This window comes from Ursus arctos, unplaced genomic scaffold, assembly GCF_023065955.2.
Source record: "Ursus arctos isolate Adak ecotype North America unplaced genomic scaffold, UrsArc2.0 scaffold_9, whole genome shotgun sequence".
Classification (NCBI taxonomy): Eukaryota; Metazoa; Chordata; class Mammalia; order Carnivora; family Ursidae; genus Ursus; species Ursus arctos.
Genome location: NW_026623111.1, coordinates 25,035,770 through 25,053,585, shown reverse-complemented (window position 1 = coordinate 25,053,585; position 17,816 = coordinate 25,035,770). Strand labels below are relative to the sequence as shown.

General features: G+C 33.9%; 1 long non-coding RNA gene across 1 annotated transcript in view; it reads right to left on the bottom strand.

The window, feature by feature from the left end:
• Positions 1–17,816, bottom strand: part of LOC123001560 (uncharacterized) — a 192,321-nt gene that overhangs the window by 70,042 nt on the left and 104,463 nt on the right. Inside the window, exons 10-12 of the long non-coding RNA XR_008958381.1 lie at positions 16,826–17,031; positions 15,313–15,396; positions 11,214–14,652 (exon numbers count right to left, since the gene is read on the bottom strand). This is a non-coding gene — a long non-coding RNA (uncharacterized LOC123001560). The remainder of the gene's footprint in view (positions 1–11,213; positions 14,653–15,312; positions 15,397–16,825; positions 17,032–17,816) is intronic.

Sequence of the window (17,816 nt, the reverse complement as noted above, 5' to 3'; positions counted from 1 at the left end):
GAGGTTGTGAATTCAAATTCAAGCTTCAACTATTATTCATTATAGAACCTTGATATTTACTCTTTATCATTTCACCTTCAGTTTACAGTAAAATGAGAATAGTAAAACCTCTTCTCCAGAAAACTGAGAGGATGAAACAAGGTGGTATTTGTAGTGGGTTGAGTAGATTGCTTAGCACATTGAGTACTCAGAGAATTGTAGCTATTTTATTAGCAAGACTGAGCATAGTTTTGTGGAATGAAGAATTTGAGGGGAGTGGGAAACATTTGAGATAACTTTGTGAAGAATAAGAAAGGCAATTGAGTGGGGAAGTATGAAATAATTCCTCAAAAACGTTTAGGTCTCAGGTGAGATAAGAGATAAAGACTTTCTTCTGTTACCAGTATGTGAGGGTGCACGATTATTCGGGGCCGGTTGTATAGAGACGCCAAAAGCAGGAGAGAATGCAGGGAAGCCAATCCTGGATGAAATTTATGTGGGCTAATTGTGGTTGAGGAACAATGGAGCAAAGGACTTGAGGGATAAGTAAAGGGGTGACACAAGTGTTCAGAACTGATAAGGACCAAACTAAAGCTGGGAGTTATGGATAGAAAGGATATAGTAGAGAAGCCAAGGTACAGAGATTTCCACTTATACCAAGGATATACTGTGCTCAGAATAATGTGAGAAAAGGAGAAAAATGGAAGATTGTCGTCACTAACTTTGATGATTACATTTAAATTTTTAGGGTAAAATTAATAGATATTGATTAATAAAATGAATAAATACATTTTAAAAATCCTAAATGTTGTCCGGGATGATGGCAAAAACTGAAGTAATGGGAAAACCATAAGCCAGGTACCCAAGAATTTTAAACATAGAAGTGACTTGCCAGTTGGTTGAAGACAACGCCAAGGAATGGTGGGGGTGACAGTCAAATATTTCCCTCATGTCAAATGGATATTTATTATAATACTAAAATTTTTACCTTTGCACATATTTGAACTAAATTGGTATTGAAATATTCATTATTTTATGTCTAAGAGTTGTAAACTTCAGGAAATTTTAGTCTCTTGCCTCATTTTTGTTTATTATTCAGAACATTTTAATTATGTTCTGTGAAGTGTTTCTTGGGAAGAATGACGATACTGTGGACGTGCTGTTCGTGCTGTAGATGAGTGTGGATGTCGTGGTGAAGTGTGAGGAAAAAAGAGGTGCTTTCTGAGCATTTCATGTATATAGGGAATCAATAATGTTAGTTTTTCTAGACTATCTGGAGTCTAAAGATTGTTGAGGAACAGAGAAAGATGTTGAGTTCCAAGTACAGAGACATGATTATTAGGTCCTCCTGTTGCTCAGTTAATAGAAAATAAAACAATATGCAAAATATATTTATTTTTGTGAAACAGATCTAAACATGTTTAGAGACTTATTACATAAACTTCATGATGTACATTTTTTCCTCTTTCAAAATCAGGAGAAACTGGGAGTTGAAGGTAGAAAATGTCTGCAGTATACTTTCCTCAAATTAATTTTTTTTTACAGAACTGCCAACGTCCGCATCTTTTTCTTTAAGTTAAGATGGCACCTGCAACCTCTTGCAGTCCTGGCAGGAAAACTGCACAGCCTCACGGAAACACGCTTGGCAGGGAAGGCGGGAGGCTTGTGACACACACTTTACACCTGTTTAGATGTCTTGTCACTTCATGGGGTTGCTTGCAGTTTCCACCTCATGTAAATTTTGAGTTGAAACTGATGACTAACATTCTTTATCAGAGTGTACTTTTGTCTGAGTTTGGAACCCGATTGCCTTTTCTATCTCAGCCGCACCTTCCACAAGTTAAAAAAAAAAAAAATGTTTGTGCCAATTTTTGTAACTGGGCTCTTATGATGGAAGCGTTCCCACTATGTGGCCCTGTAATCAGTCAGTTACGTTCCCTACTGTGTCTTAGTTATAATTGAGAATAGCTTTTGATATTCAAGATTAATCACTTTCACAAGTTCAAGGACTCCCTTAATAATCTTTGGTATGGCTCATGCCTTAGAAGCTATTTATTCGGCATGTCAAAGCGGAATAATCCAGACACTGCTCTCAACTTAGGAAACTATTGCTTCTCTCAGGATTAATAAAAAAAAAAATAAAAATAGAATAAAATAAAATTGTGGGGTGCTTTGATTCTCTTTTTTTTTCCCATTGTACTAATTAGGACAATGCAGTAACAAACTCATAATAAAGATTCTGAATTGGGCCCATTATAATAATAATGTTTAAATATATTGGGAAGTAGCCTTGCTTTTGATGTTTACATAATACAAGGTATAGATCAAGGATTATTTTCCAATTGTTTTAGCATCACTTTTTGGAGACTATCCTTTCTCTATTCAATTGCCTTTGCACTTCTGTCAAAAATCTCCATCCAATTGCCTTTGCACTTTTGTTGACCATATATGTTTGAATCTACTTTGGAATTTTCTCTTCTACGTAATTTATTTGCCTATCATTATGCCCCAATACAATAGTTTTATAGTAAGTATTAAAACTGGATCATGTAAGTCCTCCACCTTTGTTCCTCTGTTTCAAAGTTGTTCGGTTATTCCAAATCACTTGCATTTCTTCTCTACGAATTTCACAATTAGCTTGAGAATTCTTACAAAAAAGGCTTGTAGGATTTTGTGTGTGATCACATTTATGTATAAATCAATTTGGAAATTATTTTAATAGCAAAAATAATATATTTTTGAAGATTTTATTTATTCATTTGTCAGAGAGAGCACAAGCAGGGGCAACAGCAGACAGAGCAGGCAGAGGGAGAAGCAGGCTCCCCGCAGAGCAAGAAGCCCGATGTGGGACTCGATCCCAGGACCCTGGGATCATGACCTGAGCCAAAGGCAGCCTTTCAACCAACTGAACCACCCAGGCATCCCAGCAAAAATATTTTAAACTTTAATTTAAACTCATGTTCATTAATTGCGAACTAAGTTTCACATCCTATGTCAGACTTAATTGGAACAGGTTTTATTGATGAAAATAATCACTGATTCTTATTGGTCATGCACTATGCACCATATATTGTAACGTTGTATATACTATAATTAAACATTTAGTAACTGATGAACATCCAAATTGTTTCCAATGTTTTGCTCTAATGCATAAGGTAGAGATAAACACCTTTGTATAAACATTTCTAGTCTTAAATTCTAAGATTTTGGTAGGATCATTTCTCAGAAATCAAATGGCTCGATCACATGTATATGCATTTATAATATACAGAGACACTCCAAATTACCCTAAAACTAATATTTCCTAACCAGATAATAGTTCCCATCTCTATTAATCCTTGCCAACACTTATTTTAATTTTGTTTTATTTTTGCCATTCTGAAGAACAAAAGAAATAGTTTATTTTTGTTTTGTAATACAAATATTTATTATTACAAGCCAAGAATATTTAATGTATTTTGTCTACTAGTAATTCTATGCATTTGTTGTTAATTTTTTTGGCAATTTCTCCTTTACTGTCATCATTCACATTGAATTTCATGCCAATTCATTGCTATGTACGTCACCTAGCTTTTCATAGACTATTTCACCATTTTGACTTGACATTTATTTTATTTCATTGACACTTCATATTTCTATGAATGCAAATATTTGTTTTTTGGGTTTTGCTTTGTTCTTATTTTTTGGCTTAGAAAAGTATTCTTTATTCTGTAAATAAAGCACATACACATGATCACATACACACACATATTACCCAATATTTTCTATAATGTGTTTATTCACTATCACAATAATAAATCTCTGTTACAAACAACATCGAAATGTCAGACAGTTTAAGCAGTGCACATTTAATTTTCACTCTCATGGGGCTGAGTCAGCAGGAACCCTGCAGGGTTAATCTGTGACTCACTGGTTTTGTTCTGGGTTGTATATTGAGTTCTAAAGTACTCTAAATATTTCTTCATTCTAGGGCAAAACTCCTTCCAGACATGTTTTTTCCATGGTAAATGGAGAAGCAAGAAAGCAAGTCAAATTGCACAACCACATGTAAAGCTCCTGCTCACATTTTGCATAGTAATTTTTCACGAGCCCAATTAAGTCACATATTCAAGGAAATAAAATGAGAGTGGTAATTGCATGTTGCTAACACTAAAGCCAGGGCAAAGGCAGATAGGACTGGAAGAATTGGGAGTATTACCCAACGTGCCTAAAACTATTTCAATTTTCATTTAAATTTCATTTTCCCTTTAAATGATACAGTTTTTGTTTTTATATATGATAGTAATACTATTTTATTAATAGTATTTCTTCATATATAATTTATTAAAACAATATATTTAATAATTATTATTTAACATAAACATATATTAATATATTAAATTACTTCAACAAGATTCATTGAAGAATCCATCTCTTATAGACTATTTTGAAATGGTTCCCACTATCATGTATTTAAACATCATATATTCTTACTTTCTGGTCTCTCATTAAGGTATTTGTCTATATTTACCCAACACAATAGTATTATAGTCAGTAAAAATTTAGACTGATGAAAAAGGTGCCCTTTCTCTATTATTTACTAAAAATATTTGTGGCTATTCTTGGTCCCTTTCTTTTCACAACATGTGTTAGTTAATTTTACAAAATGTCATAATTAATTTACAACATACATCAGTGTGCCTAGGCTATAGTACCCCGTTACTTAATCAATCACTAATCTAGGTGTTGCTCTAAAGTTATTGTGTAAATGTGGTTAACATCTACAATTAATTGCTTTAAGTAAAGCAGAGATTATCCTTTATGGTGTGGTGGGCCTCATATAATCAGTCGAAGGCCTTAAATGCATAAACGGAGGTTTGCCAGAGAATAAATACTGCTTTAAGATTAAAGCATCAACTCCTGCCTGAGTTTCCAGCCTAATAATTATTTTTTTTAAAAAGATTTTATTTATTTATTTGACAGAGAGATAACCAGCAAGAGAGGGAACCCAGCAGGGGAGTGGGAGAGGAAGAAGCAGGCTCCCAGCGCAGGAGCCCGACGTGGGACTCGATCCCAGAACGCCGGGATCACGCCCAGAGCTGAAGGCAGACGCTTAACGACTGCGCTACTAGGCGCCCCTCCAACCTAATAATTCTTACTGATCCACTAGATAGGTAGACAAATTTGTTAAGTTTCACATGAAGACCTATTGGAAATAGATTGGAAATTACATTTAAATATAGATTTATTTGGAGGCAATTGACATCTTTATAAGATCGAATTTTCTAATAAGAGAAAGTGGGATGATATAATTTTCATCCTTTTATATTCTTTTAATAAAACATTATATATTTCTGGCCCAGACTTGTCAGTTCATTACTAGATATTTTACGGTTTTGTTCTATCCTGAATATGTCTTTTTCTATGACGTTTTTAAGTTGTGGCTGGTATCAAGTTCAGATTTTTTTCCATATATATCACTCATACCTGTGCCTACTGTCAAAAATTTTTTAACTATTTTCTGGTCAAAAATTTTGAATTTCTTCAAATAGACTATTTAAGAAAGATGTCTTCTTTTCTCTGAGTATATGTCTTCCATTTAGAAGTACCTCTGAGCATAACATTCCTCGACTTTCTCTGGCTTCCCATTCACTCATTTGTGTGATAAGTTTGAAGAAGGAAATATATGTATCTTCTATAAACTGCTTTCTTCTGGGAGAAAAAAATGAAGGAAGGAAGGAAGGAAGGAAGGAAGGAAGGAAGGAAGGAAGGAAGGGGTTTCCCTTAATTACACTGGGCTCTTTGGTAAGCTTGGATATAGCCCTGCCTGCAAGGAAGCCCTGTGGTGGTCTAGCATGACTTTAAAAGAGTGTCTAATTTTTATTTCTGAGTTTCTTTAAAAGGAAAAGCATCTGTTGAAATTTTAACCACCATTTTCCAGTACCAACTCTAGTGATAATGAAGGCGATATATCTTTCTCATCCGTTACATTTCTGTTTCTTTCTAATGTTTTCAGCACTTGGAAGGGGAAAGATGAGTTTGTAAGTGAGTGCCCTAGGTATCCGTTGAAATAGAAATCATTTGTGATTAATTAATGATTATTTTTTTCATATTTTACTTTTTGTCTTATTGCACTGAATATGATTACTAGCAAAATTGTGAAAAGTAGTTTACACTAGAGAGCTTCCTTATCTTGTTCCTGGAACAATTCTGAGGTTAAATCATAAAAATATTATATTTGCTGTTTCTGGAAGATAGGATTTATCAATATTGGAATGTTTCCTTTTAAATTTTGTTTATAAAAGTGTGATCAGATTGCTACAAATTTATCTTCTTTATCATATTAAGGTGATCATTTTCTTTCATATAATGAGATGTGAGTAAATATTTAGACAGCTTAAATTGTGTGTATACACATACCTATGCATGTGCAAAAGCAAATCATTAGGAGGAACTCTCTGAACCAGACAAATTTATAAATACACATTTCCAAGTTTGGGCAACACTTCCTTAACTAATTATGTTTTTCGGTAGAGTTTAAGGATATAGAGATAACAAAATAGTAATTTTAAAAACTCATTCCTAGCTCCATATCTCACTCCATGTTCCTCCTTCTTATTTACTTGTGTTTGTAAAAACAAATGAGTAGTGTTTGGAATGCAAGTACTCTGTACTTCACACATCAATGTCATTGTAATTTTCTAGCTTGTAGTCATTCAACATTATTATTTAAATTATCCATTCCATATTGCTATGTATACATCTAATTTGTGGTTTCTATCTTGTGCATGGTATAGTCCATGATATATATTTGATGGCGGACACCTAAGATGTGATACTTACCAAATATTACTGCAATAAACATATTTCTATCTGTCCTCCTATGCAGTGTGAGAAAATTGCTTCCAGATATAAATCCAGGATTGGAATTGCTATAATCAAGTTTATGTGAATATTGAATGTGAGCAGATGGTGCCTGTTTATTTAAAATTTCTTCCAGACCCTACAATCCCACCATTAGAACATGAACACTCTTGTACCTGTACTCCTCTGTCAACACTTGGTACTATCCAGTTTACATTGTAACTTCAAAACTTAAATTTCATACCTTTGATTTCTAAGCATTTTAAGCATTTCTTCAAAATCCTGTTAACATTTGTTTCTTCTCTTGCAGATTGCTTTCCTTACATAAATTATAATGTTCTTATCTTTTGCACATGTTTCTATTGGGGTTGGTGTCTCTTCATGTTTCAATATAGTATAAGTGATACCCCTTGAAAATTTTTGAATTGTAATTGTCTGTCTCCTTTTGTCATCTTCTCTTACTTTGTTAGTGGTTTCCTTGCAAAACAGAAATCCTAAATTTTTATATAATCAATTCATCATTTTGTATCATATGATCTGGCTTTGCTATCTTTGTTAAGAAATTTTTCCTACCCTGAGTTACATTTATAAAATAAATAATATGGAAGTACAGTGATAAGATAATATTATCTATTTTAATTGACTGTAAACTTTGATTAAGTATTTGGTAAGATAATTTATTTTTGCCTGAACACTTCTCTTTAATATCCCATATTTAGTTTGTATCTCTGTCTTTCTGTCCGTCTCTCTTTGGAGGTTATGCAGTACTAATTCCAGAAATAACGAAAAGAGTTTAATAACATGATTACAGCAAAGTACCTTAGAAATATGAGAAACATGAATCATAATGGTATTCCAAGGAAGGATAAGGTTCTATAACCACTTACTCTGGCTCCCTGTTATTTCACTGAGTCATCCCTTGCTCATTTCCTTTGTACACACTAGTTTCCAGTAACACTGTCCTCATTTTGTCAGACACACCACTAGTTCCTGCCTTGGGGCCTGTGTCTTTGCATGGCTCTGGCTAGAAGGTTCATCTTTCAGACTGAAACACAATTTTTTCTCCTACTTCCTTTAGGTAATTTTTCAAATGTCACCTTCACTGCCGTCCTTTTCTGTAACTGCTCCCAACACACCTTCTGTTCTTCCTTAATTTTTCTCCTCATGACATATCATTCTGTAACCAGTAATACTGTAATTATATATGGCATTTACTGTCTGTCTCCCCAACTAGAAAATAAACTCCATGAAGGCAAAGACTTTATACATTCTTTACTCCTATTTTCTTATCATATTGAACAGTAACTGAAGGGATGATCTCTTAAATACTTATTAGCTGAATGACTATGTCAATAAGTAAATCCAGGTTAGTAAAGATTCAATTATCCCTTTTTATTCCAGGAACTATCAGGTGTGATTGAAAGCTGTGGGGGCACTCTTCAAGTCTCCACAAGGAAAACAAGACAAAACAAAGCAAAAACAAACAATAAAAACTTTTTTGGTCATCCTGAATAGCCCTTTTGTAATTTAGCAATGATGCTAAGCATTTCTAAATACGGAAACTGGACATTAAAAAATAAATGATCAAAGACTGTTAGTAATGGAAGCACATAATTATTCCCCAAAGTCTTCTAAAAGCATAGGCGATCCAGGAAGAGAGATCTAAATGTATATTTAAATTTAATAGGGCTTCCAAATTTGCATTTAAAATCTTGCTGTTTACCAAGTAGTATATACCTTCATGACATATACTTAAATTCGGATCTGTGCCTGTGCCTAACACATATAGTATGTGTGAAATGAGGTTAATCTGTTCTCATGAACCTTATTTTCTAGTAGGGGATATAGATAATAAATAATAGAAATGACTAAAATAATACCAAGTAATATGAGCTCTATTTTTCTGGACTAAAACTAATACAAAATGTACTAAATAACAGATTTATATTTTTCTCCAAAAACTGGGACAAATTTAGCAAACATTTTTTCTCCTAAGATTTCATTAATTTCATAAAATATGGCAATGTGTTTATTAGCATACTGTGAAACATTACCATAGATGATTATAATTAAACTACACTTATCAAAATAATGAATAAAGCACATTTTGTGGTACAGCAGTGTTGATGTTTTGATATTTATTCGTTCACTAACTAATCTGCCAAATTCAGTAATCTCTAGTGAGTCTCCCAGTTATTAGTGTAAATTACTGAGGGTCTACTCTGATAATAAATAATAATAGCAATTCTGGGAAACAAAGCATTAGCAGTTTAATGTCTAAACATATTTTGGTAGATACTATAAATTAAGAACACAATGAAACATTTTTCATTCAATTAGAATATGTTTCCAGAGGGCTATAATGCAATTTAAAAGGCTGCTTATAATGGATATATCAAAGCACCTGAATTTTAATTCTATCAAAAAGTTTTCAAGATGTTCTGAAGAAGAGGATTACCTACATAATGTACCATACAAAAGAGAACCTACAACAGGAAAACGTCTCTAAATCTAAGATGTCTAAAATCTCTTTGATTAATTCATTCATTTCCTTAGATTCTGAAACTGGAACATACCATGCCTAAGTTCCAGTATGTAGGGGCCAAGAATATCAACAAAATTTAGATGGTATATTAATTAAAACAAATACCAATTGAGCAACTACTGTGGATCTGGTACTCTTCTAGACAATGAAGGTATAATCCTGAGCAAAACAGAACAAATTCTCCACTTATATTGTGTTTTCAGTTGAATTTGGAGAGAGAGACAAATAAAATAAGATACATAAGTAAAAGCACACAATCTGTACAGTACTAGCCAGATTTCTCAATCTACCCTTCCTCTACCTGAGCATCATGTCTCCCCTGCATTTCCAGATTTCCCTTGCAGTTAGGTGTCGCTGTGTAACACATTTCTCAAGAACGTATGGTAAGAAGAACTTGTCTCTTTCAAGCCTGATCAGAAAAACCTGCAAATGGGTATGCTTGTGATTGAATTAGTCACACTGACACATATCAATATGCCCTAAAATTATACCCTAGCGTACACCTTAGGGTTGGTTACTCAATGACTACAGAGTTTCCCCTGGATCTGGACTTCCATCTTCAATTACTTTGAGGATGAGAAATATATTTCTATCCTCTTTAGGAAACTTCGTTATTGTTGGGTCATTTTGTTTCAACATCACAGGATCACCCTGATTGATTCAGTAGGTCTAATGGTGTTAAAAATTAAGGAGATTAAGTATGTAAGATGACAGAATATGGTGGAACATTTGTTTCTCTGCCATGTTTGGCAGCTGCTTCATGATCCAATATGGCTGCTCAGTCTCTAACCTTCATGTTCGCATTCCAGCCAAAAAGAAGGAGAAAGACACTAACAGTAGACTGTCTAAATCCAAAGGTTTGTGGTGAAGATTAAATTGAAGAAAACTTTGAAGAACTCATGTGGGGCAAGTCTGCTTGCATACTTTTGACTCAAATATCATCACATGACCTCTTCTGACTTGAGAGGAGATTGGGAAATGCACTCGTTATTCCAGGCTGGCATTTACACACAGAAAACTCAGGGCTTTTGTTGGTAGGGATCAAGAGGAAACATTGTGGAACCACTAGAAGTCTTGACACAGGAATTAGGTATGAAAAAATTCCTAGTGCTACACACTGTTTAAAGTTGAATCTTGAAAATAATTTGAAATGATCTAACAAGAGTTGAAAGTAAGGGTGGTTTAGGCAAAGGAAAAGGCAAGTAGTCAAGAGAGAGCTGGGGGGCGCCTGGGTGGCACAGCGGTTAAGCGTCTGCCTTTGGCTCAGGGCGTGATCCCGGCGTTACAGGATCGAGCCCCACATCAGGCTCTTCTGCTATGAGCCTGCTTCTTCCTCTCCCACTCCCCCTGCTTGTGTTCCCTCTCTCGCTGGCTGTCTCTATCTCTGTCAACTAAATAAATAAAATCTTTAAAAAAAAAAAAAAAAAGAGAGAGAGCTGGGTGCATTTAGGAAACTCTCTAACCTGCTCTGTATTTCACATACTTAACAAAACTAAATAATAATAATAATCATGGATCAGGGCTCAGGAAATGTGTAAGAATTAGTAAAATAAATTTGAGAGTTATCACAACACAGATAATTTGGAATTCAGGAATGCTGATTAGATGACAAACTAGAATGTATACAGAAAGATATGGGACTATATTTACATGTGGCCTGGAGAAGAGAAGTGAGTAGAAAAGAGAAAGAGGGGGAAAAAAGAGAAAAAGAATACTTATTAAGGATATTTAGTATTGCCATACTTAATATTAGAAGAATCATCAGAGACATCTTAATACCAAGAAGGAAAAACTTAATCAAGAATAGGGAAAATTGAGTTAAATGCAATGGGAAAATGTCACGAACCTGTCTTTGAGGCATTTACTGGTAAAGACTGGAATTTCAGAACATGCCACCCAAAAAATGCTTCTTTGGCATATTGATTATTTTGAGCTGTAGGCACCTGAAAAACAGCAAATGGAGGGGGAGGGACTTTCTCTGAATTCCCCCTTATTTCCCTAAAATAGACCCAACAAAACGAGCTCAATTGTCATAATCTTCTTCTGAGGACTTTGTCAATTGGGGTAAATTTATTTGCCCCAGTTGGGGTAAACTGGGGATAATTGATTCTTATCACAAAAGAGGAGACAGAAATTGACATCATACACACACAGACATGTCACAAACTGTCATATCTTCCATCCGTTTTTCCAATAGCTCCTTCATCTTTCCTAAAAGTTATTTACTACATCCCCTCCCCCCTTTCCACCATTAAGATAGTATTTATCCTGAATTCTAAGCCACCTGAGAAGTGACTCATTTTTCCCTGGGCATTTCCCATGTATACATGAGGGATACATATTAATAAATTTATTTGTTTTTCTCTTGTTAGTTTGTCTTTACTACAGGGGTCACAACCAGGAACTCAAAAGTGTAGAAGGAAAAATATTTTTCCTCCTCCCTATTGGGACTTCTAAAATTTTGCTTTCCATGGAATATTTATTTAAAAAAATAAAATAAAAAAAAGATTAAAAGGCACTAAGCAGAGGGTGTGTGGTGAAACTGAATGTGGGTATTGGTTCATAGGAAAGCCTCTAGAATCAGACTGTGGTTGAAATCCCAGCAACAGCACCACCAGAAAATGATATTTTAGAATAAATATCTTCCCCATCCCTCAGTGTCCAAGATATAGATTAGCTGTAATAGTGTCAATTTCAAAGATTTATAATAAAGATTAAATTGAATTATAAGTTAAATGATTCAGATTTCAAAATGTAAAAGTGCTAAGGATAATCCTGGGTTCGTAGGAAATACTCAATATAAGGAGGGCACATGATGTGATGAGCACTGGGTGTTATACACACCAAATGAATCATTGAACATTACATCAAAAATTGATGTACTGTATGTTGGTTAATTGAATTTAAATTTAAAAAAGGAAATACTCAATAAAGGTTAACAGTTTATTGATGCACATTTTTGTTAAAATTTTGACAATGAAAGAAGGAAAAGAAATAGAAGAGCAGTTCAAGAGGACAATGAGTTGATGAGGTTTTTGGGTTTTTTTTAGAGTGGGGCAAGTGAGAATATGTTTAAAAGTTGCTGGACAAATGGACTTGTTAAGTGAATGAGAGTAAATGATAATGATGGTTATGATGGCTTACATGGATGTAAGTCTTCAAAGGAAGAAGAGGTCTAGAGTTCTTGAAAATACCTGACAAACAGACACTATGCACAGAAGGTGAAATGAAGTGTATAAAAAATTAGCAGAAAAAAAATTAAAAATAAAAATAGAAAATAAAAAATTAGCAGAAACCTGCTTTCTTGTCTTCTCCTCTCTTTTTACAGAAAGAAACATTTAAATCAAGTCAGTGAATAAAGAGAAATAGATAAATACAGGAAGAAATAGAGAAAGAAAATAAAAGTTTAAAGAGAAATGGGGCACTTGGATGGCTCAGTCAGTAGAGCATCTAACTTGATCTCAGATCTTGATCTCAGGGTTGTGAGTTCAAGCCCTGCGTTGGGCATGGAGCTTACTTTAAAAAAAATTAAAGAGTAAGAAACTTCACCAGACTTCGTAATCTATTCCAAGACCCTCTGACCTTCTTACTCTCAGTTCCTCACATTACATTTTGGAGGCTTTTTTGATCTAGAGAATAATGAGGACAGTGGCTAACACTTGGTATGAGAAAGGTCTTCGGGTATTTTGAGAATGTACTATTCTACTTTAATGATTGCTTTTTCTAACAACACAGGGGTCTTGACTGTATAATTCCCCTTGTCTTGCTTTGGATGACCTCCTGTTCAGACCAAGTCAGCTCATCTCACATTATATTCAATTATGACTGGGAAACTCTTGTAGCATGGGGTGGGGGGATTGTTTATTAATTATAGACCATGTGTTGTTCTTTAAATGTTTGTAGTCAATTTTGAAATAGAGCTTTAATAGCTTTTTAATTTTCTTAGACCCTTGGCTTTTTACACATAAGGAAATGGGATTCTAAAGAGCAGTGTCACTTTTTATTGTCTTTAGAAATATCTGTTTATCATTCCCCAATCTGCGTTCCCCCTTTTCTTGATACTACATGTCAATAAGATGAATATGATTCGAAGCATGAATGTACATGACCCATCTTTTAGCACTGAATGATGAAAATATCAAGCTTCAAGATTTTAGAAGACCAGATAATAACGTTCTCTGCCATGCAAGAATTATATATAAAGAATAAATGAAGTATATATAGTTGACCCTGAGCAATATAGGGGTTTGGGGCACCAAACACCTACACTGCTGAATATCTGCATATAAATTATGACTTCCCAGAAACCTAACTACTGATAGCCGATGTCAAGCAGAAGCATTTCCAATAATGCAGTCAATTAACACATATTTTGTATATTATGTATATTATATGCTGTATTTTTATAATAAAGTGAACAGAGAAAAAGTTATTAAAATCATGAGGAAGAATAAACAAATTTAGAGTACTAAACTGTATTAACTGAAAAAAATCCCTGTATAGTGGACCCACGCAGTTCAAATCCCTGTCATTTGAGGTTTGGCTATATATATATGCTTTTAAGAAGGAATAATGTTTTTGTTTAAAAAATAAAAATATCAAAGAACAATGAAGAAAACCACACGAGTGTTCATAGTGTAAGAATAAATTCATGGAAAGTAATTAAAGACAGATACAGCACTAGAAATAGTGGTATGGAAGGTCTTACATGATATACTAGAACCATTACTTAGTACATATATGAAATTTTCTTTCTCCACATTATTTTCTCATATTTTTTCTCTCAGTCACAATGTCGGTACTTTAGGTTAGACCCTTGTTATTTCATGCCTGAATTGTTTAAACAACCTTCTTATTCAGTCTCTAGGACTTCAAGCTCTTCCCATTAGCTAGGTCTTGACCATTATCACCAGGCATATTCCTAATGCAATTTTTATACTATGTGTTGGTTCACAAACCACTTGGGAGCATCCTGAGTTAAATCTGAAACCACTCCCCACACATGGAGGGCAGAAAGAGATGGAGGAAAGAGGCAGACCATTCCAGATTGATAGGTGGCAGTTTTAAAAAGCAAGGGAACTTCTATATGAGGCTTGCCTTGGGTGGCCTCAAGATGAATAGATAGATGTTCACACCCACCCACCAGAATATTAGAAGTTTATATAGAGGACTTACCTGAGTTCAGTGGTATATACCATCCAGATGGTCTCAGCTCTACATTAGTATTCCAAGGCAGCATACTTGGGTCAGATTTGGGGAATGGGGAAACCAAGTGGACCCACATTCTAAGGACAGAGGAGGGGGTGAAGAGCCTCTGATTGCTCAGGTCCAGATCAGAGGTCAACTGGCAGCCACACCCTTGATGACTGTCCAACATTGTCATTACCCCAATAGCGTTTTTCAACAACTTAGTCATTAGTTTAATCATCCATCCAGCTGACTGCTTATTAGGCAGAACTAAGTCCTGATGCTTGATATTAAAAGTAAAAAAGCATATAATTTCCTTGGAGGAATTTACAAGTTAGCAGCTCTTTCCTCCTCCAGGATCAAGTCCCAAGTTATCTCACTCATATTTAAGCAAGCCTTCTTTACCTAAATTTTAGCACCAGCATGTTTATTTACATTGGTCTTCTGTTCTCTAGAAATTACTTTCCCTAGTCTACCTCCAATTCATCCTGCCATTTCTTTTGCCTTAAATTTCCCCTCTCTCCATTTACTGAAATATTGACCTTCAAGAACAAGCTCAAGTGCCACTTTTGCTTTCAAACCTTCTCTGATCACAATATTCTGAATCACTTTAAAATAATAGCAACACCAATAAATAGCTCATAATTACAGGGGATTACTGTGCATATAACACTGCACTAAGAGCCTTATATGGATTATCTTTTTAATACTTGGAAAAACTCATTTATTCATTCAACAAATATTTGTTGAGCACTTACTCTGTAAACTGATCTGAAGCTAGGATGATGTGTAGACATTATAGTGAATCAAATAAGACCACTGTGCTTGTTGAGTATTCCAGCCTGGGGACACAAACAAACAAATATCAAGCGACGTAATTCTTGATAGTGATAAAACTCTCTGGAAAATAAAAAGAGCAAGCTGTAGGAATAATTAATGTGATTCTTAGACTGTTTTTTGTCTAAACAACTAAGGGGTGTGTGTGTGTGTGTGTAAATTATTTTACATAAAAATAATTTGCAGTTTTACTTATACATATTGACTACTTATATTCTCCTTGACTTAAATTCCTTGAGATGAGAATTCACATGCTTCAAGTTAATTATCTTTCTTTCCTTCACATAGCCTAGGCTAGTATCTTGTCCTAAATAAACCTAAACAGAAAATTAGTAAATAACTTTATTATTTTTACAACTGTAACACCAAGGCAGAATATGGTAAGGCACACAGAAACACACTGCCATTTGGTTTTGTAACATGGTTTCTTTATATAAAAATGTAAATATTTTTTTCATGTCCATATGATGATCATCACTGAAAAACTACCCTACGGTGTGCAAAAAAATGAGATGCATTTAACTAATTTCTGTTTGTCTTAGGTTCTATAATTTGTAGCAAAATATGAAATAGCTGTAAGTCTTTAATGTACAGTAAATTTAGCCAACGTATGTGCTGAAATTGTAAAAGTGGAGATTTCAAACAATTACATCATTGATTGACCAAGAGATAAATTATTAGAGTTCAATACATATAAACTTAAAACATATGTTGTCACCTTTTGAATGTGCTTACATGCAGCTAAATTTTTACTTTAGTTTAAAATTTATATTTCCTCTCCATCTTCAGTAATAAAGAATTATAACTTAACTTATCATAAAAATTATAAAAATATGCTTGGTCCTTTGCTGCTTTATGACTATTAAGGTTTGCTTTGTAATAGCAGATTATAAGCAAACATTCATTTATTAAACTAAGTAAAAGTCTTAAATAATTTTCAAAAGAATTCAATTTTTTTTCTCTCTCTCTCTCATAATTCTACTTCTCTCTCCTTTAGCTAACTGCCATTTTTCTAAATATGGGTTATCTCAATGTTTGAATGGTTAGCCCCCCCAGTTTCTTTAGAACTTTTAACTGTGTAGCAACAACATATTGACATGGGAAATGCCAGAGTTGTGTTCTTAAATTTTAATACCATTATATCCTTAAACTAAGACCCAGGGCAATTCTATTGTAATGCTTAAAATAATATAGCTCTTGTTAAGTAGTGAGTCAAAATTTTAATATTATTTTAATGATAATCGTATAGACGTATAAGGGAAATTTCTTACAACATTAAAAAATATCATGATGGTCTTCTTTTAAATTGCCAGGTAGATTATTATTTTTTGCTTATTACTACTTAGTCTTTGTGATTTATTTTAAATTTTCAAGTTGACTCTTCTAAATGATTTTATAAATACATATGCATAAGAATTTCATAAAACATGATACCTTGCTTTTTCTTCCCTCATAGATAAGATGAATATGCAGTTATAATATCTTTTGATCTCATAGTTATTTAATATTAAAGTTGCCAGAGTAAATAAATCTCCATGTCTGCAGGATCTGGCAAGAGCTTTGAGTTCTCTGTGGTGATCATAGAGGGAGACTCCAAAGTGCATTATTGGTTTTGCTGCGGTGCTTCTGATCTCTTTGACCTTGGAAATGATGAGGGAAGAAGAATGACAAAAAAAATAATTTTTTAAAATATCAGAGATGGAAAAATGGTCTTCTATCTCTGTCAAACGTTAAAGAAACAACTCAAATACATTTAGTACATTCAAGATCTTCCATTCCAAATTATTTCTGCACAGAACGGTTAACTGATATTTACAACAAATAACTGAATCATAAAAAAATCAGCAACAACAATACAAACTACTGTTTATTGACAATTGACTCTATACAGCACTATGCTGAGCATTTTAAGGTTAGATATTAATTAATTCTTATACCATCTCAATACTGAAGGATCTATGATTTTCTATATTTTACAGAAGAGAAGATAAAAGCTCTAGAAAGGTTAGCTATTTTGCCAAATTTCACACAGCTAAGAGGTAAATCCACACATGATGCCTAATCCTGTACCTTGAAAAATTGAACATGCTTATTTTTATATATTTTCAGCAACTGCATCCTTCCTTCCAATAGTTGCTTTACACTTTTTCCAGGTTATGAACATTCTGGTTTAGATTCCCATTTATATCTCTAGTATTTTCTCAGGTCATTTAACTGAATATTCTACTTTGGTAGAACACTTTTTTTCAACTCACTCTATTGCTTCTTTAGGTTTTGCAGATCTTAGCCCCATTTACCATTAGTCAGAAGGGCTCCCTCACCTGGGCACTACCTCTGCATCCCTGAACCTTGATCTTTTTCTCAGAACACCTGTTGCTCCAGAATCAGTCCTCCATTGAACTTAACTATTTGCCTTTCAATATGA